This window comes from Canis aureus, chromosome 32, assembly GCF_053574225.1.
Source record: "Canis aureus isolate CA01 chromosome 32, VMU_Caureus_v.1.0, whole genome shotgun sequence".
In the NCBI taxonomy this organism is placed as follows: Eukaryota; Metazoa; Chordata; class Mammalia; order Carnivora; family Canidae; genus Canis; species Canis aureus.
Window position 1 is genome coordinate 9,378,994 of NC_135642.1, and position 19,353 is coordinate 9,398,346.

General features: G+C 36.4%; 1 protein-coding gene and 1 long non-coding RNA gene across 5 annotated transcripts in view; one reads left to right on the plus strand and one right to left on the minus strand.

Annotated features, from left to right (window-relative positions):
- Positions 1 to 19,353, plus strand: part of LOC144302966 (uncharacterized) — a 57,019-nt gene that overhangs the window by 28,146 nt on the left and 9,520 nt on the right. For all 4 annotated transcript variants that reach the window (XR_013370003.1, XR_013370000.1, XR_013370002.1 and 1 more), the window contains exons 2-4: positions 13,670 to 13,830; positions 17,687 to 17,885; positions 18,658 to 18,782. This is a non-coding gene — a long non-coding RNA (uncharacterized LOC144302966). The remainder of the gene's footprint in view (positions 1 to 13,669; positions 13,831 to 17,686; positions 17,886 to 18,657; positions 18,783 to 19,353) is intronic.
- The window catches only part of LOC144302962 (uncharacterized), a 776,799-nt gene that overhangs the window by 19,897 nt on the left and 737,549 nt on the right, over positions 1 to 19,353 (minus strand). The window lies entirely within an intron of this gene.

The window sequence follows — 19,353 nt, forward strand, 5'->3', positions numbered from 1 at the left end:
GAGAAGTCAGTATGCAAAATATATAAAGAACTAATACAACTTAACACCAAAACCCCCCGAAACAATCCAATTTAAAAATGGGCAGAAGAGGTGCCTGGGTGGCTCATAGGTTAAACTTCGGACTCTTGGTTTCAGCTCAGTCATGATCTCATGGGTCGTGAGATTGAGCCTTGAATCAACAGGGAGTCTGCTAGAAGATTCTCTCCCTCTGCCCCTCCTGCCACTTTCGTGCTCTTTGTCTCCTTCTCTCACATAAATAAATCTTTAAAAAAAAAAAGACATGAACAGACATTTCTCCAAAGACATACAGATGGCCAACAGACATTATGAAAAGATTCTCAACATCACTCATCATAGAAATGCAAATCAAAACCACAATGAGGTATCACCTCACATCTATCAGAGAGGCTAAAATAAAAAATGTAAGAAAGAACAAGCATTGGTGAGGATGTGGAGAAAAAGGGACCCTTGTGCATTATTGGTGGGAATGCAAACTGGTGTGACCACGTGGAAAAAATTAAAAATAGAACTACTATATGATTCAGTAATTCCAATACTAGGTATCTACTCAAAGAATACAAAAACATGAATTTGAAAAGACATGTGCACCCCTATGTTTACTGCAGCCTTATTCACAACAGCCAAATTATAAAAACAGCCCAAGTATCCACCGATAAATATATGCATAAGTGGTATGCACACACACACACACACACATACACACATACAATGGAATATTAGCCATAAAAAAGAAAGACATCTTGCCATTTGTAACAAGATGGATGGAACTACAGGGTATTATGCTAAGTGAAATAAGTCAGTCAGGGAAAGACAAATAGCATATGATTTCAGTTATATGTAGAATTTTAAAAACAAGACAAATGATCAAAGAAAAACGACAAACTAAAAAAATAGACTCTTAACTGTAGAGAAAAAACTGGTGGTTGCCAGAGAAGAGGCTGGTGGGGGGATGGGTGAAATAGGTGAAGAGGATTAAGAACATACTTATTGGGATCAACAGTACTGTATAGAACTGTTGAATCACTATATTGTACAACAGAAACTAATATAACACTGTTGAATGTACTGAAATTAAAAGAAATAAATTTTAGAACTACTCTCTGTACTACTTCTATTCTAGTTTTCAGGGATACAGGAAATGAGATATTCTTATACGCTATAAAGAAACCTACAGCAAGAAAGGCCATTGGCTTGACTTTCTGTATCTTAAAATATAAAAAGTAGTATTTTTATTTATTTATTTATTTAATTTTTTAAAACAGTTTTTTTGGAATTCAATTTGCCAACGTATAGCATAACACCCAGTGCTCATCCCGTCAAGTGACCCCCTCAGTGCCCATCACCCAGTCACCCCATCCCCCCACCCACCTCCCTTTCCACTACCCTTTATTCGTTTCCCAGAGTTAGGAGTCTCTCATGTTCTGTCACCCACACTGATATTTCCCACTCATTTTTTCTCCTTTCCCCTTTAATCCCTTTCACTATTTTTTATATTCCTCAAATGAATGGGACCATATAATGTTTGCCCTTCTCCGATTGACTTAAAAAGTAGTATTTTTAAATAACCCTAAAGATAAACTATACTTAGATTTCATGGAGATAAATTAAGCAACAAAGGGCTGCCTCAAGATTAAAATGAGTAATGTATTCACTCATACATCTTTTAAGAGCCACTTTATATGAAAGGCATAGTGGGGTTGATGGATATGATGTTGGCTGAAGAGTCGAAAGACCTGCTTCCAGCATTGTGACCCTCAGCACGCCTCTGGCATTATCTGTGGCTGGCCCTTCAGATAATATCTCGGGATGTCTCCAGATCTATGGTTCTATATAATCTAGGGCAACAGAGAATTACCTGACCTCTCCTCTTACTGCCTATTTAAAGGGGTACTGGAACTATAATCCTGAGCGCTCCTGATAAGATTAAATCATGCATAGCTTGTGGCAGATGGGGTGGGGAGGGGGGTGGAGAGAAGGACTAAACTAATTTGGTACCATAAATAGTTCATTCTTGATTTTTAGTTGGGAACTCCTCATTTTGATCATACAACTCACAATCTAGTTTCCTTAGAGCCCAAGCAAACTGGAATTACTCTTGTGACAAAGATGCAAAATGAGGCTTAAAGGCATTCACTTATTTTTAGGTCACATGTACCAGGTTAAGTTGGTCACCTTGAAGTAGGTACATCAAACCCTATCACAAATCATCAGATAATTTTCACTTAGGTTTCATGTCATTGGATTAGATTCATGTGGTGCCATTCTACTGTGGGTTGTGATTTCCTGGGATGCAAAGAATGTAAAATTCAGAGTACGTTTCTGAGCAATGAAAGTGTGAGGCCTACGGATCTGAGATGAGGTTACAGCAGCAAGCCAGAGGTGGCACTCTTGCCTCGAATTCTAATTCCTATAAAAGCAAAAAGAGCATTTTGTGGGTTCTGCTGGTTATTTAGGAGACTGGAAAAATCTTGGAAGATTCACTCTGAATCTTTTTTCTGTTTTCAGAGAGACAGACACATTGTGGATATGTGGCTGGGATACTGACTTAGAAAAGGCAGGAGCAGTTACAACATGTTTATATGCCTGTGTAAACTCGGGCACTGGACTGCTCTGCTCCTGTGAATGAGTGTTGTGCTATGAGTTAATATGTAAAAAACATTGTTTTTGGCTGCCTCTCTGAATCAGTTAGAATGTTTTTGGCTGCAAGTAACAGAAAACCTAATTCAGACTGGCTTAAGCAATAAGGGAATAAAGCGCTGCCATTGGCAAGAGGTGGGGCATCTCTCTTTCCCTTCAATTTTCTTGGCTCTGCCCTCTTATGTGCATCAACTTTATCCTCAGGCTGGTAGCCAGATGTCCTCAGCAGTTCTGAGCCTCCTATCTTCCCACAACAACACAGAAGAAGAGAGCCTGTTTCTCTTTCTTTGGATATTGTTGTGGGAAGACATGTGCAAAAAATAATTTGAGAAGGATCCAGAAAACTTCCCTTCACATCCCATTTGTATGTCTTTGCAGAAGGCTTAACCAGGGGTCCTGAAATAGCCACTGGTTAAAAGAGGACACAGTCCTGGAGTTGGGAGCAGACACTTTGACTGTGTTACTGATACAAAACAGGGGAAACATGGGATAGATGAGAATACAATCTTTTCTCAGTTTAAAATACAACTGACTAGAAACTGGGTTCAACTTCTGGCAAACACCGGGCTTTAGAAATAGCTGTTCCATAACGAGCACTGACAGGGGTGCTGAGCGTTGCATTTGAATACTCTCGTTTAATCCCCATAACCACCTAAGATAGGTACTATGATTGCCCTCATTTCCCAGATGAGGAGATTAAGCCTTTCAGAGATTAGGCAATTTGCTGTAATCTACACAGTTAGGTGTATAAGCAAGGAGTATAATGCTAGAATCCTCATTGTTAACAATTTTCTATATCCCAGACTTTGTCTAGAGCTAATTCCTCTGATTCATGGGTCAGAGATTAGGATGTAATAAACCCCTTAGTTAAATGGACAACAATAGCATCCCGTTGAGGGGTTTCCTTTAGAGACAGCTTTCGGTAGCATGTTGGGTCCAGTGAATCTGTGATGTCTCGTTTTCAGAATGGAGGGAATGATAGTGATACCAGTATCGTAAATTAAATGGTAATGTTGGGAAAACATTATGAACTCTTTTAGACAAAGGACATTTGCTTCAACACACATAAGCAACAAAATATCATGGCAGTGGAATATTTTCTCAGTAATTAAAAAATTGATTTCTAAGTGAAAAAAAAAAGACTAAAAAAGAGATTAGTTATCAATTTAGTAGCTTTTGGAAGGAGATCATATTACCTGAGGGAATATGTCCAATTGAGGGATAATGAGAAGTTCGCAAAAAGGAAAACATGTTGTGGGCTGGATGAGATGCACTGACGCCTACCATCCATCTTTCGTACAGAATCACTCAGTAAATGTGGGAATGTCTTGATTTTGTGATGGAAGGCAAAAGGTAACCAATGATTTCTTTATAGCTTAAAAGGTAGTTTAGAGATTGAATATGATGCATTGTAAATGTTATTAATTATTTTTCTATTTTAGGTCCTGGCATAAATATTTGAAAATCTTTCTTTCTTTCTTTCTTTCTTTCTTTCTTTCTTTCTTTCTTTCTTTCTTTCTTTCTTTCTTTCTTTCGTCTTTCTTTCTTTCTTTCTTTCTTTTTCTTTCTTTCTTTCTTTCTTCTTTCTTTCTTTCTTTCTTTCGTCTTTCTTTCTTTCTTTCTTTCTTTTTCTTTCTTTCTTTCTTCTTTCTTTCTTTCTTTCTTTCTTCTTTCCTTTTTTTTTTTTTTTTTTTGGCAAAGTAGGGCATTTAATTGTTTGGATGTTCTTAGAAATCACACTTGAGTCCAGAAATCAATTACAAAAGAGATGTTCTTGACTCCATTTTTTTTTAATGTGGCATTTTCCATTTGGTCCTGAACAGGTTTTATAAGCAGAAACTCTGCCCATTCCGATACAAGTGGCTCCTTGCTGTGCTGTTTTGGACTTTCAATCATGAGTGACATGCCTGCAGTCCAGAAAGTCTGGGTGTCTCTTCTAGCTATCATCATCTGAAAGACATCTAAAAGGGTTTTATAGTGCTTGAGAGCATTAGGTTTCATTTCTTGCATTCCACGACGTAAGAGGAAAAGTTGATCCACATGGACATGGAAGGCTCACTTCTGCATGAACTTTTTGTTTTTCTATCAGAAACAATCCTCCCTTCCTTTCGTCATTCCTTCCTTCTTCCTATTTTTTTTTTAAGATTTATTTATCTATTTGAGAGAGAGAGAGAGAAGGGGCAGAGGGAAAGGCAGAGAAAGAATCTCACACAGAGTGTGCACTGAGTGTAGAGCCTGAAATGGGGCTTGATCCCACCTGAAACCAAGAGCTGGATGCCCAACCTATGGAGGCACCCAGGTGGCCCACCTTCCTTCCTTTTTGGTAAGGCTCAATTAATTTAAAAATTGTTGACTCTTTCCTGGAGATACATTGCCCAGCAAAACTAAACCCATTTCTTCTTTTTTTTTTAAGCTTTTATTTTTTTATTCATGAGACACACACACACACACACACACACACACACACACACACAGACAGAGAGAGAGAGAGAGAGAGAGGCAGAGGGAGAAGCAGGCTCTAATGCAGAGAGCCTGATGAGGGACTCCTGGGACTCCAGGGTTCCAGGGTCACGCCCTGGGCCAAAGGCAGGTGCTCAACCGCTGAGCCACCCAGGGATCCTCAAAATTAAACCCATTTCACTGAAAATGACATCTACTAGCAAAAACATGGTTATTTTAGTACTAGAGACATGTTTGCAGAATGACTAAACTTGCTAAGTAGCAAAACATAAAGACAGTGTACCGAGATCAAGAAGAGTCAATTATCAACCACTCTGTTGTTTTTATATGATATAGACTTACTAGGCTTTTAAAGAAGTATTATTTCAGTAAAACAATCCACAAATAAATACAAAACAAAAGGGCAACTGTAGGGGCATATTGAAAGTAAGCTTGCATACCAAAAAGTAAGTGCAAATTAGATTTGAATATTCATGAGTCACAAATCATTGACAGTTTGAAATAATGCAAAACAGCTTTATAAATGAGGTTAAGGCAAGGGACATCAAAGAAATGCATTGCTAAATCAATAGCAATTTGATTGTGCATATATACTTGTAAATTGCGGTTACAGTTTTTGTGACATGGGAGAAAAAATACTGTGTATCTGATGAAAGAGGAAGACACATAAATATTCCTTTTGTATGTTATACTTTTCTGATTCATCATATACTTGGATACCGGCCAGGTAGAGAGTGGTTGGACATCCTATTTCCCCCCAAGACAAAGTTTCCTTTTCAGAGACAGAGTTTTAGGCTATGTCTGAAGTGTCCTTGCTTGTTCGACTAAACAGAATTCAATATACAACAATTCTTTTAGAGGAGTTGCTTTCTAAAATAAAGGTTATCAACTAACACACAAGACTAGAGAATGACTCAACTCTTAAATCCCTTCATGACAAAATAACTTCCACGGGTGAACATATAGTTTTAATGACTGACTACTTTCCTATAGAAGGATAAATTCAAAGTATAGGAACAATTTGTAAGAATACTTTCAAATAATTTGAGAAATAAAATATAGGCAGCTTTGCAATGTAAATACAATGTTTTCATTTTGTCCAGCAAATAACTAGTCTTCAGTCTATTGTTGGTTCTTTTGTACTTGTGGCTTTTGGTGTGGGCGCGTGTGCACACGCTTGCATGTGTATGGAGAGATATTTGAAATGGTAGGGCTTACAAATTAAAGATCTGTTTAGGGACTTACAGCAGAAATGTTTCCAATTAATTTTTTTTCAGAAGTGTCTCCTTGGGTTACTATCTGGAAGTTATGAAGTATTTCTCCAAGATGTTTTCTTCTGCTATCCTCTTTACTGTGTTCTGTCTGCTTTCTAGGATGATTGATGAAGTTGGTGACATCACGTGAAAATCATGGCACATGACAGCACTAATTTTGGAAGAGGCTGGGCATTGTGGTCTGTTTAGAAAATTAATCTATATCTACTTGCTGGACCATGCTTTAAGGCAGACAGTTAGATTTGGCAGGTGAAATCCAGATGTGGTATAATTAGAAAGAGAACTTTGCATTGTCTCTACTTCCTTGCTCTGTTAGGAAAGAAGCTAAGATGACTTGTATGCTATTAATAATCAAGAATATCCATAACTTCCAAAAGCAATGACCTTGGTAATTTGGAAGGTTTTAATGTGAAGCCTGCAATTATAATTTGTCAATATTGATTCAGCTCAACTTTGGCATTGTATTTGTAACCATACCTTGTTATTTTGGTTCTCAGGTGTTATTAACTCATTTGATTTCAATAAGCAAGTATTTCTATTACTCCTTTCAGCAGATGTTTTGTCATGACATGGTATGAGACCATTTAGAAGATCCAATTTCATTGAAATAATTTAGCTATAATATTTGATTTAATGATTACCAGTAGCAGCTTTCTACATAGACTTTGAATACCATTTTTTCCCCTCTGTTTCGGCTCCATTTATTTCATTCCTCTATTTAGTTCCCAAATCATTTTAGTTCCATTTATTCATAGTTACTAAACTTTCTTGACAACGAGGATAATTTACAATATGTGATTATTTTGATTATTTTGATTATTTTGATTAAGTCCTTCTTCATATACATGTGTGTATTGAGAGTTTTAAAAATCAATCTCTAAATCAAAACATAATATGTTGGACCAGCAAAGGAATTTAGACATTTGGTTCTCCTTCCTTGCAATTTGAGATGAGAGAAAAATCATTTGGGGTTTTTCCTGCCTTTTTAAACTGGGGGAATTGAAAAAATTTTTAAAATTTTTGATTTCTACAGCAGGAAAGTGTCTGACCAGCCAATGCCATCAACAAGATGAATTTCCTTAGCCATCTCCCTTGTCTAGGATCAAGAAGTTAGAGGGCCTGGTGGCTGTCATTTCTGGTAATTCAATATCAAAATGAAGGAAAGATAGAATAAAATAAAAGACTTAGCATCGATTCTGAGTTACTTAACACTGACTTGCTGAATTCCAATGAAGTCTTATCACAGAAAAGAAACAGTCTCTCTCTATCCCAAATGTCACTTTGGGAGACCCTTGTACCTCCTGCTCATTTTGCTATGTAAATAGAATTAATTTTATCTTGAAAGAGTGGCAGTTGAGGAACTTCTGTTTCCTATTCTGCCACTAAATGCTGCTATGAACTTATACAAAGTACTTCAAATTCTCTGAATCTGTTTCCTCAATTATAAAAGAAGAGGTGGGTCTAGAAGCAATCATTTTTAAACAGTGCTTCTGAATCCAGAGGACACGAGAAACCCGCAAGTCTTGGTTGGGGAGGAAAGATTAGCTGGTGGAACTCAGGGCAAAGACTATCGCTTTTTTCCTTGTTTGTACACTGATCTTAGCAGCATTTGCTTTGGGTAAAGGGACTTAAAAGTTTGAAAACATTGAATTTAAAAGATAATGATTGCTAAGATTTCTTGTGTTTTGCTGATTCTGATCTGCAACCTATTTTGTTTTCAAACTATTCCAGTGGATATTTTATTTTTTTAAATTTATTTTCTTTCTTTCTTTCTTTCTTTTTTTAAGATTTTATTTATTTATTCATAGAGACAGAGAGAGAGAGAGAGAGAGGCAGAGACACAGGCAGAAGGAGAAGCAGGCATCATACAGAGAGCCTGACGTGGGACTTGATCCCAGGTCTCCAGGATCACGCCCTGGGCTGCAGGCGGCGCTAAACCGCTGCGCCACCGGGGCTGCCCTCTTTTTTTTTTTTTTTTTTAAGATTTAGTTAACACACACACAGAAAGAGAGAGAGAGAGAGAGAGGCAGAGACACAGGCAGAGGGAGAAGCAGTGTCCATGTAGGGATCCTGACATGGGACTCGATCCCAGGACCCCCAGGATCACGCTCTGAGCCAAAAGCAGATGCTCAATCATTGAGCCACCCAGGCATCCCTGACATTTATTTTCAATTTTCCAACATAGAGTATAACACCCAGTGCTCATCACATCATGTGCCCTCATTAATGTCCATCACCCAGTTACCCCATTCCCTCATCTACCTCCCTTTCAGCAGCCCTCAGTTTGTTCTCCAGAGTTGAGTCTCTCATGATTTGACTTCTTCTCTTATTCTAATGAATATTGTAGTAGCAAGAATTGTGATGTTCTTGGCATTTCCTTTAAAATAGAGGTTGTAAAGAAAAAAAAAGTCCTAAAACCTTATGGAAGGGAGGCCTAGAGAAGACAAAATGGAAGGTGAAATGTTAATAAAATTTCAACTGAACTTAGGTGTGATGTCGAGACAATTACTTAACGTGGGCTTTCACACCTCTTGGGTGGTTCTGCTCTTTTCCTGCACACCTTCGGAGGGCACCAATACATTGTAGTTTAACTGAATAATACCCTAGAGGTTGAGTAATGCACCACCTACATGGCTGTTCCAGGCTTGGCTTCTCCATCTATCCAATAGCTGCTTCTGTTTTACGGCCTACATCATAGATCTTAATTAAGGTGGCCCCCACTCTGTTACTACCTCCTGTCTTCAAGAATTAACTGCTCTATGCTTAAGTAATTTTGTTTCTAACCTTTTCTGGGATACTTAGAGCATTGTATTATAGCTAATTGCATTTGGGTGTCCATCTTTGTTTTTAGGTCTTGAGCTTTTAGAAGGCAGGGGCTAGATATTAATTGTTTTTGAATTCTCAATCCCGTACTCATCTTGGAATTTTGAAATACTCAGAATGAATGTACTTTGAAAATCTATAAAGAGTAGTAAACTTATAACAGATTACTCATATAATTCCACTCAAGTAATTTCTTTCAAGGCCTTGATAAAAGATGATAGTAGCTCTATTTTGCCTTATATATTCAACTGTTCAATCCAGTGCAACATATACTATGCTGATTGTGTGGATTGCACATTTAAGGAGGTGTCATGCATAAACCTCATCCAGGGAGAAATAAGACCTATTTCCCTTCATAATTAAAATATGAAATAGCACACAATTAATGCTATATTGTGAGCATGACCAAAATGCTTTAGAAGCTCTAAGGATTTGGGATTAATTGAAGGATTTTACATAGAATCAATACTTTGGTTTGGGAGAGCAGTAGGATTTCAGACAAAAACATAGAGTGGGAGAAGGCAAGGTAGAGCATTGTAGGCGAAGGGGATTTCATGGCATGCAAAAATGATTATATATTAGATACAGAAGTTAAACAGATTTTGTAGTGGTTGGGGAAAAGGCTGGAAAATTAGGTAGAAGGCTTAATTTTTTTTTTTAAGAGAGTGAGAGCATATGAGCAGGTGGGGAGGGGGAGAAAGAATCTAGAGCAGACTGCACTGAGTGTGGAGTGGGACTTGGGGCTCAATACCACAACCCTGAGATCATGACCTGAGCTGAAATCAGGAGTTAGACACTTAACCGACTGCCATGAGGTGCAACAGTAGAAGACTTACTTAAATACCATACTAAGGAGTTTAAAATTATTTCCATGGAAAATTAGAACTGATCAAAGGAGAACAAAAGCAGAAAAACTCTGGTTTACAAAGTTCAGTCTGGATAATGCCATGTAAAATGATTCGAGGAGCAAACTTTGAAGACGTAGAAAGGAGTTCAAGCAAAAGACAGCCTGAGGACCTTGTAACATGGCTGTGGAAAACAAAAAGGAGGGAATGAATGTGGCAACAAGATAAAGTAAAGGATGATAAATAATTTTAAAATATTTTCAATTGATATATAAGTGGTATGACAAAGATTATTACACAAGCCTTCAATCCACTAATATTAGTTTTCAACATCTTCGATGCCTTCAAAGTTATTTATAATATTAAAGAAATTAATCGTTAATAATATTAATGTTTATTTTTTACTGAGGTGGTAATTCTATTCAATCTACTGTCACACTTGTCACTCTTGCCATTAAGTAATCAATCTATCAAGGGTCTTAAAATTGTAACAACTGATGCCTTAAATGTCTCATTTTCCTATTTTAGAGTTCAGGCCTAGAATACCTCTTAATAACTTAAACAGAATGCAAAAATACCCATGTTGATAACATATACAAATTTAGGATACTCTAACTTTAGTATATAAAACTAAGTTATCACCTAATGTTTTCTTTAAAATAGTAATACACTGTATCTTATTAGTGAATTTTGACTTGGACTCTCCTAAATACTAAATGGATGTCCCATATTAAGTTGTAAAAAGGTAACTTAAGGGTTAGTGGCATTGATAGGAGACCCTAAGATCAGATGTGCCCAGATGCCCGGGGAAGACGGTCTGGAGAAGAAAAAAGAAGCAGGTGTATATTTGGAGTTACTGTGCTGCTGAGTAACAACAAATGGGATTCTGCTATATACTGGTTGTAAACTGGGTGTGGAGTCCACGTTGGAGCGCAGGAGAAAAGGAAGATGACAGGGCAGATGCCTCAGGGATCCTCTGGTCTCATCCTCTCTTATTCTCCTGTCCCTTCTCACAGAGGATTAGGGGCATCCTCCACTCCTCCTCTGGGACTTGCTCTTCTTCATTTCTCAAGACAGGGCTGGTAGGGTGGCCAGGTAATTGGAGGAATCTTTAACTTAATAATAAACTCAGACATTTAATTATCAGTCTGTCTAGACCCTGATCTTATCTTTGGGTAGGGAAATCATATAAACCTTATAGGTTAAAAAAAAATCTTAAAAAATATATAACACATTCCCTTAGAAATCCTTTCTGGAATCCAATCTTTTACTATATGATTTGAAAGCATCACTTATTTTATTTTTATTTATTTATTTTAATAAATGAAAGCATCATTTATTAAGGGTGCAATTTATGTGCAGAACACTATAAAGTATTTTAGTGATTTATGCAGGTAAAAGCATTCTTACAAAATTTCGATATTTTGTCATTGAATGCAAATACAGGCCATTTTGATTGAATAAATATTTCTAACTGATCAAAATTGCTTATATGCATCAACTTTCTCAAATGTTTTATTGCATTTTTCTAAACAAATAGTTAATAGCTAAATCTCCACTTATATTATTTTTAAAAAGAGAGAGAGACAAACAAGGGATGATTAACACAAAGTTCAAGATGATGTGATCTATAGGGAAAGAAAGGGTTTGGGGAGAGGCTCAAGGTTACAAAAGTACTGGTACATTTCATTTCCTAAGTTGGGTACAGAATAAACATGTCCATCCTACTTACTTATTTGTATATTTTGTATGTATGCTATAAATATGGTTTTGAATTCACTGAATATTTGATAAAATTATTTAAAGGAGAGAATTACAAGACATGATTCAAATAATGGTAATAAAATCATGTTTTTAAAAAATGTTTAGGGCTGTGGAATTAAGCAATGGACTTTTTTTTTTTTTTAAGATTTTTATTTATTTATTTAGGAGAGAGAGAGCAAGAGTGAGAGAGAGCACAAGCAGGGGGAGGAGGAGAGAGAGACGGAAAGAATCTCAAGCAGACTCCAAGCTGAGCACAGAGCCACCGTGTGGCTGGATCCCAGGACCCTGAGATCATGACCTGAGCCAAAACCAAGAGTTGGAGAGGTTTAACCAACTAATGGACTGTTTCTCGAAGTGTCCTGGGTTTTCTGTTCCAATCTATTATGTAAATAGGGTATTAAGTACTATAGGGAAAAGGGACGTATAAAAACGGAAAAAGACTTAAGCCTGGTGCTAAGGAATTCCAACTCTTCCAGAGACTTCCTGCCTGAGTGATACTGGCTGTGCAAACAGGCTATGGGAAACATCGACCTCTGTTTCACACAGGAAAAGACCACTGGCAACTGGCAGTGAGGGTGTGGGTTTTGCATAGCTCTTCCTGGAGTTCAAATCAAAGCATGTAATTTGGTCGCATGATATCAACGAGTTGTCCTCATTTTCAGGATGATTAATTACCACGGCGTCATTTGTTTTCAAAATTCCAGATTAATGTTTACTGATTAAAACTAGTATAAGACTGAGAGTGGTGGAATGCTGACACCATTCAGCAGAAATCTCAGTGGGGTCTGTTTCCTCAGAAATTCACCTTAGTCGTTGCTATGTGTTTTTTCTGGTCTTCCTGTTCAATTTTTATTTTTCTTTTGGCAACCATATTTGCTCTGAATCGCTGAAAAAAAAATGTCCTAGGCTTTATTAGGAAATGGGATCCTAATAAAAGTAAACTACATGGCCTGGGTACATTCAGGATTTAGATCTCCTCATCCTGAAATGGAGTTGAATCAGTAGCCTAAAGGTTAAAGCCTCTAAATCCCTTTATTACTCAAAGCCTATAATCTCTTTGTTTTAACCAAGGCTACATAAGAATGATAGAACTTCTCAGGTAACAAGTCAAGAAATCTCAACCTCAGATAAGAATCGAGCTCTTTGGGTTTGCTCTCTGCACAAAATATTTAACACCCCAAGAGACTGTTTTGGATGTTGTTTATTCTGATGGCCAGATAGATTCCTTTGTTTTGTAAAAGCCACATGCCCATTTTGTTTTCTTAGGAAATTTTTGCGCTAGCACCCTATCATTAGTTGCTACCAAACTTCATATCTTTTGTTCAAAGCATCTAAAAATAAAAGTAGTTGTTTAACTAATTTTCTCTTGAGCTTAATTTGGCAATTATCAAATCACATTTGTCAATACAACGACTGCATCAGATGTAACCCAGACATCAACATTTTAAAAAGCCTCTCTAGCCTTTCCTATTATTTCAAAGTTATAGTAGCTACAAGCAAAAATCTTGCTTCGATCAATAAGAAACAAAAATGTACTCTTCTCTGTCATTTCAAAGTCATCTATTAAAACAGCTCAAATATAAAATTCAACTGCACTGGAATACAAATAGAACAGCATAATGAGGCTTATGTTTAGAAATGCAAAGAGCATTTTGGGAGTATTTTAGGAAGAATTAATATAATTCTAACTATTAATATTCTTCCATCATTTGATTTTCATTCTTGTACATTTGGATGCCATAAAAATGCTATTTTTAAGGTTTATAATTATTTCTTTCTCTTTTCCTTTCCTTTCCTCTTCTTTTCCTTTCCTTTCCTTTCCTTTCTCTCTGTCTCTCATTTCAGGGCTGATATCTCTTGCTACATAGTGAAGCATTTTGGAGAACTAAAATTTTTTTCTCAGACCTAAGAGGCCAATGTGAATACCAAAATGATATAGAGGACCCAGAAGAATGACTCTTGAAATCATAGTAGTTTACGTGAACTCATATTTAAATAGATTCTTGGTAAGTATGCAGTATATTATTAATGACTGCTTATTTACTTAGCAACTGTGTTTGTTTTTGGCAAATTAATTTTATGCTGTGATGTGGAATAATACTTAGCTTTCTATAACTGTTGAAAATGCACTAGCAATATTGTGTCACGTGCTATGCTTAATGGCCATTGCTAAAGCTAGACAGAAATATGGTAAGACAGTTAATTAATACCATTCATTTTGCCTTTACCATTCCTTAAGTTTTCTAACACTAGAAAATATCGATAAAAGCTTAAAAAATTGTTACGTATGGCTGGAACTCAAAGTTCCTTTTTGACATCATTGTAAGGAATACTGTTCATCTTATATATCTTGATATCCTATGTACAGAAAGTGACATCTACTGGAGAAAGCAGAACTGAATATTTACTTTCCAAACTATTTTCCTGGTAAACTTCCAGGCAAGTTGCACTATCCTCGAGATTATCTCAAACTTTTAGAATAAAGAAAGATTTTATTTAGCTTATTGTGGTATAAAGGCTGGCTTGTTTTGGTTATCATTTTGTCAGAGATGCCCTCTGGGAAAAAGTGTTATGAGGGCTACATAAATGATCTCGAAAGAAACACTACCAAGGACTTCTGGAAAACACAACTCTAGCACATTCTCTTCAGGGTGAAATTGAGGTTCTAAGTCACTACAAACCAGTGAGTGGTGGATTTGAACAGAAGTCTTTTGTCATAGTCTGGAAACATGTTTGGAGAGCGTGTCATTTCTTTAAACGGTCTGGAATAGGAGTTATGATAAAACCACGTTTGGGATTCGAATTTATAACTTCTCTCCGATGTAAAGGCATCCCCATGCTACTTTGAAGCCTAATCGCTTCTGTTTCCTCATGTATAAAAAAATGTGTTTACCTCCATGATTTAATCAAATCCTGTTCTCAGGGCATTAGGGGATGCCTCTAAGGTGTTTCTCACTCATGGACAAAACTAAGTAGTGACCCAGAGCTCTGAAAGACAGAACAGACATAAGCTTCTTTCTTGGAACAATTAATTCCCAATATTCAAGTAATCACTCTTTCCTAAGGAAAATAAAAGGCTTATCTTAGCAGAAGCTACTGTGACAGCCATTTTCAATACAGGAAGAGTGAGGCACAGTTACATTTGGTGAGTTCACAAATTACCGTAAGACTAGGACAGTGACTAACAGTCTTGTCTCTTCAGTTCTAGCATATTACCTTTGTGATAGTACCAAGACTGCTTCCACATTCAGATCCTGCTATAGAATCCTCTGTAGTTAAACATCAGATAAATGTCATATTTTCTACTTCTAGTTATCATGATCATATAAAACACTTTTTATTTTGTTTTTATAACAATGCTCTTGCACTCCCTCTGCTGGCCTAGCTAATTAACAATACCAGGGCCGAAGTAGTCCTGGTGTGTTATTTGTGATACCTGTGGATGGGCTGATAAAACCAACAGTTTTGTGTTGGAACCCAAAAAGCAAAGTTGTGTTGATTGGCCTTCATCTGAAACAAATGGGCCAGAAGAAGTTTGTAGATGATGAAAACAAAAACCGTGTTTGTTTTTACACATTTAAGAAAGAATCTAACAAAATGGATAAATTTACAAATCTTTACAAATGTGTCAGTCTTTTCAAATAAAACAAAGTTATTCTTATTCTATGAAAATGTATATGTATTTAGTAGAAAGCATATTTTATTACAAGGTGTATTAATTCTGTATCTCTGTGTTTACACAATGGACGATTAAATGAAAGTTTGCCTGGCTCTGTTGGTAGGACTCTGAACCCCGATTAGACATATAGCTGTTCAATGGATCTACTTCCCACATCCTAGAGTTCCATTATGGAGTTACAAAGAGAATGACAGCACTTGGCAAATCCCAGGCCTAATCATAGCATAGAGAAGTGACTTTTGGAAGGTACATTACCAAGCAATTAGGACCCATTTAATAAATTACCCCTTATGCAACACTTTGAACCCTAGTGGTCTGAAGAGGTTAATGCACCTCTCACAACGGAGTGTTACTCACTTTCCAGGGGTAACTTCAAGGCCACAGTTAATCCAAACCTTCTTCTCATCCATGGCCTCTTACTCTTGAGCCACTCTGTAGTCTGGCATCAGTAAGCCCATATACTTGCATTGCCCCTTGTGCATTTCACATGCTTCATTTTCTTACAGCTGAATCCATTGGGCGGGGTATGCATGAGGCCAAATGACTTTGTGCTGTGCATTAGCTTCCTTTGGCTTTCATGCCTTTTATTTGAAATCTTTCTGTTTTTCTTATTTATAGAGAATTTTAACTTCTGGGTTTAGTTTAAATGTTACGTCTGATGTAATTTACTTTCCTCCAAAATTGTTGAGTAGCAACCACATTTTAAATGAATCCAATACACAAAATTAGGTTTCAGGATATTATTAAATTTGGAAAAAACCCGCAGTAGATATGTATTTGTAAACTGGAATCTTAACTATGGCTAGACACTAAAAACACTGAAATACATTTAAAATATAACTGTAAGGGAGAAAAGGCTTTGATGCTAGAATTAGACTTTTAGAGTTTTTATTTTAATTTTTAAAAATACATTCAACTTGAGTTTTTGGAATGAAAATGCTGATGAAACACTAAGCACATTTATTTAGAAAGATAGCCAAGGGGAAAAAAAAAAAGATAGCCAAGGAATGGAAATGGAATATAAAAATGTTAGTGTGCCTTCATAATGGCCGACATCGCTGTAACATGTCATTGGTCTGCTGTGACATTCCTGTAAATCATGAGCAAAATCATCATGATTTCTAGCACATTTATTGAATGTTTCTCCTGTCCAAGACTCTCCTGAGAGCTTCAGGAGATGAATAAGACGTGGCCTATGACTTCAAGAAGCTTATAATTGTATTGTAGAGCTCAGATATAGGCATACGGAGAAAGAGCCATAATGAATAGAAGATTATGGTAAGTACCAAGTTTGTGTCCACACAGAACTTGCTAAGGGAATTCAGAGAAAGGAGAGGTATCTCTGTTCAGAAAGAATTAATGAAAAAAATAAAATCTGTGCAAACCTTTTGATAGAATTTTGACAGGAGAGCTGAAAATTAAAGGAAATGCGCTAATGTGGAGAAGTAATTAAAGTGGTCTTTAGTTGTATCTGTGAACATATTTTGTAGGATATGTTTGAGAGGCAGCTTTTCAGCATGAAAGTGGATGCAAATTTTTTGGAATGTTCTACTTTGCTTTACCTTTATTATATACAGAAAAAGAAATATGACAAAACACATTTTTAGTCAAGTAATGTAATATAATATGAAAAGTACTGATATTGTCAACCTGATGATCAGGATATATTTTAATGGTTTTGGTTGTTATTGTTTTTAGATAATATAACTATAAAATGACAAAATACTGTTTTCCAGGATTTTCGATGGTTCACTGAGTTGTATCTTTTAAAATCTCTGCTTCTTTCACTGTAACTTGGAAAACTTTTCCATATTATAAAATGTACTTCCTTACATCCCTGTAAGAAACAGACTGTGTTTGGAAATCCACCTTCCACTTGAATCTACAGTACTATGGCAATGTGGGTTTATGTGGTCTGAAAGTCTTCTCTATTTGTGCTGTGTAATTTGATTCTCATCCAAATTTGTAAAAATGTCTAGGCCAGAGATGTGACAAATTCTTTACCATGTCATCATCTCAAAGCTCTATACAAAGAGCTGAGGATCATGTAGCACACTAGATGTGGTGCGCCACTGGGTGTAAATTCCCTGGTTGTATCTTGAAAGCAACCTCTATTTCCATAGCACAGTTGCAAATCGAAAGTGAACTACTATTTTTTTAAAGATTTTGTTTATTTATTTTAGGGAGAGCAAGAGAGAGTGTGAGTAGGGGAAGGAGCAGAGGGTAAGGGAAAGAGAATCTCAAACAGACTCCATGCTGGGTGCGGAGCCTGACATGGGGCTCCATCTCACAACCTTGAGACCATGACCTGAGCTGAAACCAGGAGTCAGACGCTTAACAACTGAGCCACCCCAGTGCCCCTGAACTATTTTTTGTTTAGTGGTAAGTACACATTTTTGAGTGTGGTGGTGAGATGACGTTGCTCTTCATTCATACCTTGCATCACTTTAATCTGATTGTTTATTCCATAAGAAAAGTATTACCATGTGGAATATTCCCTATTGTTTTTACCTCTTGCATTATTCACACTAGTGCCAGGGCAGATTTATTAATACTAGTCTGCAAATATAATTATTCCACATACTCTGAGAATTTACATCCTGGTATACACAACACAGAGTGATAAAAGTAGCACAAGTAGAAGGAAATCACACTGTCTATTGCATTTTTCCACCTATAATTTCTAAATGCATCCAAATTGCTCAACAGCAAACCTTTACTCAATGACTACCATGTTTGAGCACTGCATCCCAGAGATAAAGAACTCTACCATTCTTCAAAGAACCTAGCAACTAGCTGGTAAAGGACTGATACATAGGAAACACCAGCAAACATACAGGCATTCTATAATGACATATTAAATAGAATGGTACAAACTTTTCCTACTATAGACATGTGCAATCCAACATGGCAGCTATTAGACACATGTGGCTATCAGGTACTTGAAATGTGGTTATTGTGAATTGAAAATGTTATGAATGTAAAATATACACTGGATTTTAAAAACATAATATGACAAGGAGAATGTAAACTATCTCATTAATAATTTTAGAATATTAGTTACATATTGAAATACTATTTTGGATATGTTGGGTTAAGTAAAAATACTATTAAAATTAATCTCACCTGGTTTTAATTATTTTTAATTTTTTAGCCTAGCTGTACAAAACTTAAAATTGCAGATGTGGCCCACATTTATTTCTGTTGGACAGCCACTATACTCTTTAAAGAACAGACCAACAGCAAGTGCTGAAAAATCTGAAAAACTGAAAAGAACAGGTGAGGTCTCAGCTGGGTCAAACCTTCCTTCATGTCAGGTGGTTTTGCATTGGCATTTTGATGGATCTAGCTAAAAAGAAGTTTCAGATGGCTGCACGCTTGGTTTCAGTTTAGTTGGCTATTTTGTATTTCAAAGGTGTTTTGCATATAGTTTTTTCTAGTTATCTCAGGGTAAGAATGGCTACCCTGAGCATTCTTATTTTCACTCCAGCAGCCCATCTGCGATCTTGAACAAGAGCCAGTGGTCAAATTGTAATTTTACCTTGCCTTATAATACTAGGAGGAGATAGGTCATGGAAGAAAAAAAGAAAAGTTTTAAATAGAAAGAGCCAGAACTAGTTTGTGGGATATTCTTCCAATCCTGAGATGTGTAAAATAATAAGTGGAAAATTCAAGACTCATTGAAATCTGGTTAAGAATATACTTGATTAAGCAGCTTATATAATTATATAAGGCACATTTGTTTTCTATGTTAATGTGAATCATGCAAAAGAGAATTTAAGAATTTCTGTGTTTGTAGATATAAGACTCCAAACAATGACTATGACCACGGTAAGTCATCTGTTTTTGC